Here is an 8,238-nt window from a genome sequence, read left to right on the forward strand (position 1 = left end):
GCCTCCCAAAGTTCTGGCATTACAGGTATTAGCCACCACACCCAGCCCCAAGCTATCTTATCTCCAAGACACTCAATCCTCTTTTTTTTTTTTTTTTTCATTATTGGCTCATAATAGAGAAGACTCTCACTCCTTTTACAAAAGGTAGGAAAATTTGTATTTGTGCCCGCATGCATTCTTTAGTCAAAGGAATCCTGCCTGCTGCCATCCTGCCAAAAACTTTTTTACTCTGGTTTTGAAAGTAATATTTCATTTTCTACTTTTTTCCTTTTTAATAACAAACATTTAAATTTATAAATATATCCCTTTTATGTGAGATTCAAACAATATGAAACTGTTTAGCAAAAGCTATGACAGCCCCCATTTATCTCTGTCAGTATCTCAATCATTTTCCCAGAAGTCATTGCTGTCAACAGGTTGGATCATGTTTTTCAGTCCTTTTGCTGTGCACACTTACACATACGGGTATATATTAGGTCTCTAAAAAACACAGTTAGGGCCATAGTATGCATATTGTCCTACAGTTTGCTTTGTTCATCTGAAAATATGTCTTGGAGATTTTTCCATGTCATATTCCTTTTCACAGCTCCACAATATTACATAGCAAAGATATAGAATGCTCCATTTCAAGACTACCCTATTGAAGGACCTTTCCTGTGGTCTATTTTAGGTTATTTTCAATAATTTTGTAATAAGTAATCTTATACACAAAGATGTAAAATTTCTACTTTATTTTCAATTTTGGCAGATCTATAAATTGCCTTCAGAAAAGTTTCATCTGTTTATAGTTCAAGTAACAGCATAGGGGAGACTCTGAATCCTTCAATGATCACATCACTTGATTTTATATAATTTGAAACATTTTTGCTAATCTGACAGAAATTCTTCTTGTATTTTTCAGAAAACTTAAAAATAAGGCCTTCATTCGGCATTCATTTCCACAGCATGAAACCTGTGATCAGACTCCCTCAGTTCATACTATGGCTCTGCCACTTATTTGCTGCATGATCCCAGGCAAATTGCTTTACTTTGCTATGATTTAGTTCCTCCCCTCTGAACATGGTGACAATAATGATACTTTACTCCTAGGGTGGTTGTGAGGACAAAATTGGTTAACCTATGTGAAACACTTAGAGCTACATCTTGCACATTGTAGGGATATGTACATATTTGTTTTATTACTATTCTGTATATTTTTTATTTTCCTGAATACAAAAATAAATGGTTTTGATATGTTGCTTTTTCTATTTGGCCATTTTGTTGCGTTATCTTATTTATTATAATAGTTTGTCTTAAATGACTTCTCTCAGATTTCCTTGGTAGAGAATTTTAAAAATTAGACAGTCAAGACCATCCTTTGCAATAGTTAAAACTCTTTTTTTTTTTCTTGTCTTATTACATTGGCTAATATCTGCAGTGGCCATGATAATGGAGAGCCTTGTCTTGTTCCTAAGTGGTAAGACTTCCTCTAATATTTCACCATTAAGCAAGATGTTTCCTGTGGAATCTTTTAAGTTTAGCATATATTTTTTCTCTTTTAATCAGCCTATGTGGTGAATTTTCTTAGTGGATTGCTCAGTGGTAAATAAGATAAGTTATTCTGGCATTCTATTATTAAATGGTTGGATTTGATGTGTGAATTCATTTAAAACTTTTCAATCTATGTATGTGATACTAGCCTACTTTTTAAAATGTACTATTTTTGTAGATTGAGTGGAGAAATTTTCTATCTTTTGTTATGCTGTAGAATAAGCTATATGACATGAAATTGTCTGTTCCTTGAACAGACTCATGGGTCCAGAGTCTTTAGTGGCAAATCTGTGATTTCTTTCTTGTTTTTTTGTATGGTTATTAGTATATTCAGGCTTTATACTTTTTCTTGAATAATTTCTGTTTTCCTAGGAAGGAAGTCATTTATTTCACCTAGAGTTTCACATTTGTTGGCATAAAGTGGTACAATATAGCCTCACAATTCATAAGCCTCCTGTGTAGCTGGCATAATATCACATTTTCTTTTTTCTTTCTTTTTTTTTTTTATAGTATGTCTTACTTTTGTCTTTCTTTTCCCCTTAGTCAGACCTACCAAAGACTTATCTAGTCCATTGGTCTTTACAAGGAATGGACTTTGGTTTTGCAGATTAGTGTTTAAAAACTCTTTTGCAGATTACTGTTTTGCAAACAGTTTTAGTGGGCTGTTTTCTATATCATTAATTCCTGCTATTATCCTTATAATTTCTGTCTTTTACTTTCTTTGGATTAATTTTATTATTTTGTTCATATTTTTTCATATGGGAAGTAAGACATATAGGCAGAAAAGCATTATAGACACTGTAATGGAAGTCTGTATTTAGCCTGATGAGAACACAAAATAACAATAGATTTATTCTATAAATGGGAATTGGGAAAGAGTGGGTGTGTTAGTCTGTTTAGGCTACTTTAACACAATTCCATAAACTGGATGCTTATAAACAACAAAGATTTATTTCTCACAGTTCTGGAGACTAGAAAGTCCAAGATCAAGGTAGAAGCAAACTTAGTGTCTAGTAATGGTCCATTATTCAGAGATGGACATCTTCTCATTATAGCCTCACATGGTGGAAGGAATGAGAGATCTCTCTTGAGCTTCTTTTATAAGGGCACTGATCTCATTCATGAAAACTCTGCCCTTATGACCTAAACACCTTCCCAAAGGCATCACTTCCTGACATTATAACTGTGATGGTTAGGATTTCAACATATGAATTTTGGAGGGACACAATCAGACCAAAGCATTGGGGACTTCATGATTGAAAATACAAGTGAAGGGGACAAGTGCTTAGCCACTTCTGCTTTTAAATGGTTAAAATATTTCTGGAAACGTTCACACTCATACACACACACGTAACTTGTTACAGCAATTGCATATGAGGAAGGTAAGTGAAGGCGTTTAGCACACACTCCTTTCAGCTGTTTTTATTTTACCATATGCAACTACTATTTATTCAATAAACATATTTCAAATGAAGTAAAATCAAGCTCATTCTGTTGAACACAAAAACTCCTAGAACTGGAAGGACACTGAGAGATAAACTAGTTTCAACTTCCTGCTTAATTTAAAATATTTTTAATGCTGGGAAGGAGAGGAGACATTAGCACTCTCAAAGGCAAGCAAGTGCGGGTTGGATGTCTCTATTAGAAGCCTGACTGCATGCCTGCATGAAATCTGCTGTCTGGTGTGCTAATGTCAGCAGAGGCTACAGGTATGAGTCCATGATCCCAGGAATGCAGTTAGTGAAGCTGAGGAGGAAGGCCATGGTTGGATCCAGCCGCAACAGTGACAGAGGAGGGAATGAGAGGTTTCCTGTCTGAGGCAGGCCTTTGCTTTCATTTCAAGACCCCTTATCTCTGGCAGGTTATGTCTGCCTCCACTCACTTAACAGCTTGCCTGGCTCTGGTTTTTAGCTTCTGAATTGACTCTAGCAGCAGACAGCATCCTTGTCTGCCCTGGCTTTGACCCACAACATCTTTTTATTTTCTAAGCACACAACCTCTGTCCCCAACTTCAGTCACTGTACTGTGGTCTCCCGCCAGGGAACAGGGAAGTCATTGTACACACAGGTTGTAAATAATCATGAGGTCAAAAACAAGCACTGAAAGTTGAGTAGAACAGACATGGAAAATGGAATTAGCTAGATGGATGGAGTTAATATGTGAATATTTATCTGGATGAGGTGGAAGAACAAATTTGTGCGGGATGGAGAATGAGAGAAGGAGCCAGCTAAAAGGTTATATTTGGGAACGTGAAATACCAAATTCAAGATCTCGAAGGGCAGGGCTAAGAAGGGGAAGCAGGGAGGAAATAAACATGCATTTATTGAATGCCTTCTGTGTTCCATGGGCTCTACAGATACGATCTCATTTAATTCTCTTGACTGTCCCGCATTTTACAGATGAGGACTCTTCAGCTCATGGTACTAAATATCTTGCCAAAGGCACAGAGCTGATAAGTGGAGAGGCTGGGATTAGGGGTGATGATAGAGAGGTGAATGGTGGGTTGAAGGTGAGACTGGAGAGACAGAAGCTTCACGTAACTCATCAGGTACAAGTGAGTTTGTGGAAGTGGGAAATAGGTGCTGATTAGAGGAAGTAACACCTTCATCTACTTGGTTGGTCATGCTAGAAGAAGCGCATCCCTTCCGTCAGCAAGTCTTGTCAATTCTGTTTTTTAAAAAAAACACAAAAAACAGAAAATAAAACCATCTTGACTCTCCATCCTCTTCATCTCCATTGCGATCACCTTAGCCCAAGGTGGGATCCTAAAATAAATTACCATTTCCTCACCTAGAAGGCCATACTAAACTTCTACTGGTCTTTTTTTTCCTCTTTAATTCATTTTCCATAGATCAGGTAGAATAATCTTCCTAATATGCATAGCTGATCGTGTCTTGCCATCCTTTAAAACTTTCCAATAACTTCTCTCATTTTAAGGAGAACCTTCCTTAGCCTCAGTGTGGACTGCAGGGGACTGATGATCCATCCTTTGCTAACTCTGAAGCCATCTTTTCCTTTGTTTATACCCTCTGATTGTTTTGGCCTTTTTGCTGTTTCTCAAACTCAACAAGCTTCTTTCAAGCTTAGAATTTTTCACATTTTCCTTTTTCCATGTATCATCTGTGTTTCTGTTTCTTTTTTCTGGCTTGTTTCACCATTTAGGTTTCAGATTCTATGGAACCTCAGCAGAGATGTTCTTCTTAGGCTAGATAAACTGAGTCTAGATTTGATACCCTGTATTATACAGCTCATTAGTAGAATAATTTATTTAAGTCCATGTCTACCACTAGATTGAAAGCTGCATGAAGCTGAGATTGTTTTATGACTTTTCCGGCTTTTAGTTGACTCTCAGTTTGGATGAATGAGTAAGTGAATAAAAAATTAAATAAATGAAAAAAAGTACCATTAAATTCTTTGATTTAAGGCTGCTGCAGGAGAGAGCCTTGAGGTAGGAACAGAGATCCGAGTTGTTTATTTAAATAAATGAATGGAATTTTAACAGAACAGCTAATAAACAAATCCACAAGGTCATGCCAGGCTCCCTGGGAAGCCGCAGGTGAAATGCTGGGCTGGTAGGTCCACCCTTGGTGTGAGAGGAAGACCGAAAGTATCTAAGCAGTTATTGGAACAGACAGCATCACCTAAGGGATCTTTCCAACCACAAATCAGCTTATTATATACCAAGAGTACGGTGAGAAGGATGTCAGATGAGAATGGAAGTGAAACAAATGGAATGTGGGTCTTAGGAGATCTTGAGGTGCCCAGGCAGAGGTGGAGATGAGCATAATCCTCAGCTTTCTGGCTTGCGGGTTCCAAGGTTGTTAAGCAAAGGCAACATTAAAGGGAATCACAACTATGGGCTTGATTATTCAACCAAGTGTATATGGAAAGGATGAAATGATCCTTCGCATAAACTCCTTCCTTTCACTCACCATAACCTTAAAGCAATGGCTTATCTGGGTAGCTCCTCCCACATACCACCAAATGGGGTTTGGCTATGTCTTTCTTCCCCATTTGATCAGTGAAGAAATCTGAGTTGTTGCCTCTTACTTTTTTCCTTCCTGCTTGTCTGTGTCTCGTCCCTTCACTGTCTTATTCTAGCTTGGGATTTTAGGTACCGCTGTTGGGCCGTCCCCTACTTCTTGCATGCTAAATGTCATGATCGTGGGGTTTTTTTTTCCCCCTTGGAAATATTAAAAAGAAACTTAAGTAAATATATGCAGGAGGAATAAAGCCCCTCTGCCCATTTGGAATCTTCATAAAGACACTTTGGGAAGGTGTCTCCATTTCTCCCTGCACAGCTCTGATGCCCCGCGAGCCGCAGCCCCCTGGCCACATCACAGACCCAGCAATGAGGCTGCCAGGCTCAGCAAGGGGCAGCAGCTCCCCTGGAGGGATCTGGGCGTTTTCCACGTTGTGAGTCAATCTGGGCAGACAAATCCTGCTGAACGCAGTTATAAATTGGGGATTGTGAACTTCTCCTGCTGAGATGCACTAACAGTTTATAAGGGAGAAAAATTGATAAATCCCTGGGTATAATTTTTTTGTTGTTGTTTTCATTTCACTCCGGGGCCAGCTGTGAAAGGAAAATGACTGTAAACAGCCTATTAGTAAAACTGCTTTTGTAAAAATGACCACAAGGGAAAGTCATAAGCAGTTGTTACGTCAACCAGGGCTCCCCAGCTTGCTTTGGAAGACAGAAGCAGTGGTAGAAAGCCCTGAGGTGCACCTATCTTGCCAAAAACAAAACAAAGCAACAACTAGCACTCATTTTGTGAGTGTAGACAGACCATAATGTCCCAGAAAGTGGTAACGCATCTCTACCTCCCTCCAGGTGCCTTTGATGACAACTGCTCTTTGCCACATGCTTAGGTTTTCTTTATTTGATTGTATCTTTTTACTGAACATTTATTAAGGGCAAAGCACACAGGGAAAAGAAAATTGTGCCTAGATCTCTACCATAGGAGAAAGCTCATTACAATGACAGCCAGAGTCCTAAGGGCCAACCACGTCCTTCAGGGGAGCAGAAGAGACAAAGTTCACTTTGGGTTGTTAAGCAAATGCGACATGAAGGACATTGCTCCTGGACAGGATCTTGAAACATAAGAGGGAGAGAAAAGAAGGAAGATGCTTCTACATAGATGGGGAGTGGGATTAGAGGTTTCAAGGAGAAAGTTCCCTGATAGGGCCGGGAGTCATTCTAAGGTCAGCTTGCCAATAGGACGCCCATATGCAAACCTAAATTATAAATCATATCTAAAGGGTTAAAAATATTAAAAAATTAAAATTAAAATCTGTGGTCTGAGAAGAGGAGCTGGGTGGACCTCAGCGCTGTGGGGCACTGGTTTTCCCAGCTGGCAGTGTCCCTGGGCTGCGCCTCCTTCTAGAGGGTAAGTAAAATAAAGCTCCCCACTTACTGCTAGCACCCCTCCTGCCCCAGGCCTGGCTTTTCAGAAGCCATTCCAAACCCAAGGCCCCACTGGGACCCTGGAGACCACTGGAGACCTCTGGGAGGCCAAAGTGATGCCTTGGTCTCTTTGGCTGGATTTCAGACCCAACACCTCGGGTCCCAGGGAGCCTGGCATGACCTTGTGGATTTGTTTATTAGCTGTTCAGTTAAAGTTCCATTCATTTATTTAAATAAACAACTCGGATCTCTGTTCTTAACTCAAGCCTCTCTCCCCCAGCAGCCTTAAATCAAAGGAAGCTTCTGTTATACTTTATTACTTTACTTTGCAAATTTGAGTTAACAGGGCAGCCAAGACCAGATTGCTTTAAGGCTCAGCTGCAGCCACGTAGCAAGTTCAGCTAAAAGCCAGAGTTTGCACCCCAGATCTTACCAGCGTTTTTATTGTGCAAACCCCTTTGTTGTTGGAACTGCAAGAGGCCAGACAAGAATACCTGGCTTCTGCTAAGAAATGAATGAATCTGAGGTTTGAGGTGGTGAAGACTAGGGGAGACTGGGCTCCAGACAGGAATTAGCTGTGAGGTTGGGGAGTCACTTTACATCTCTGACGTCCAGTTTCTTCTTTTGAGAGAATTTAGGGGCAGAGTAAGATAATCCATACGTTCTTTTCCATTCTAAAATTCCGTGGCTCTGAGACTTGACAGATCACCATGACGCAGCTGGGAGTGGGAAGCCGCAAGTGAAATGCTGGGCTGGTAGGTCCACCCTTGGTGTGAAAGGAAGACGGAAAGGATCTAAGCAGTTATTGGAACAGACAGCATCACCTAAGGGATCTTTCCAACCACAGATCAGCTTATTATATACCAAGGGTATGGTGAGAAGGATGTCAGATGTGAATGGAAACGAAACGAATGGAACGTGGGTCTTAGGAGATCTTGAGGTAGCCCAGGCAGAGGTGGAGATGAGCATAATCCTCAGCTTTCTGGCTTGTGGGTTCCAAGATAAAATATTAAAGAAAACATGAACTTAGGAGACTGAGATGATTAATTTATTTTGGGACATAAAAGACCTTCAGTTTGATCTTAAGAACTAAATAGAATATTTAAAATCCTTATTAATCTAATACTTAACATATACTCATATTATAAAAAAATACACACAGAAAAATCAAAATACACAGAAAAACACAAAGGAAAATAAATTGCAGTATATTGTCCATAATTTGATCATTCAACCCAGAGGTAATCACTATTTACAATTCAGTGAAAATATATATATATACACATTTATATAATATATAT

The 8,238-nt window shown here is 39.3% G+C and overlaps 1 long non-coding RNA gene across 1 annotated transcript in view; it reads left to right on the forward strand.

Moving 5' to 3' along the window:
• Positions 1-1,542: 1,542 nt before the first annotated feature.
• Positions 1,543-8,238, forward strand: part of LOC105539445 — a 12,799-nt gene continuing 6,103 nt past the window's right edge. The window contains exon 1 of the long non-coding RNA XR_001006049.1: positions 1,543-1,590. This is a non-coding gene — a long non-coding RNA (uncharacterized LOC105539445). The remainder of the gene's footprint in view (positions 1,591-8,238) is intronic.

This window comes from Mandrillus leucophaeus, unplaced genomic scaffold (genome assembly GCF_000951045.1).
Source record: "Mandrillus leucophaeus isolate KB7577 unplaced genomic scaffold, Mleu.le_1.0 Scaffold205, whole genome shotgun sequence".
Classification (NCBI taxonomy): domain Eukaryota; kingdom Metazoa; phylum Chordata; class Mammalia; order Primates; family Cercopithecidae; genus Mandrillus; species Mandrillus leucophaeus.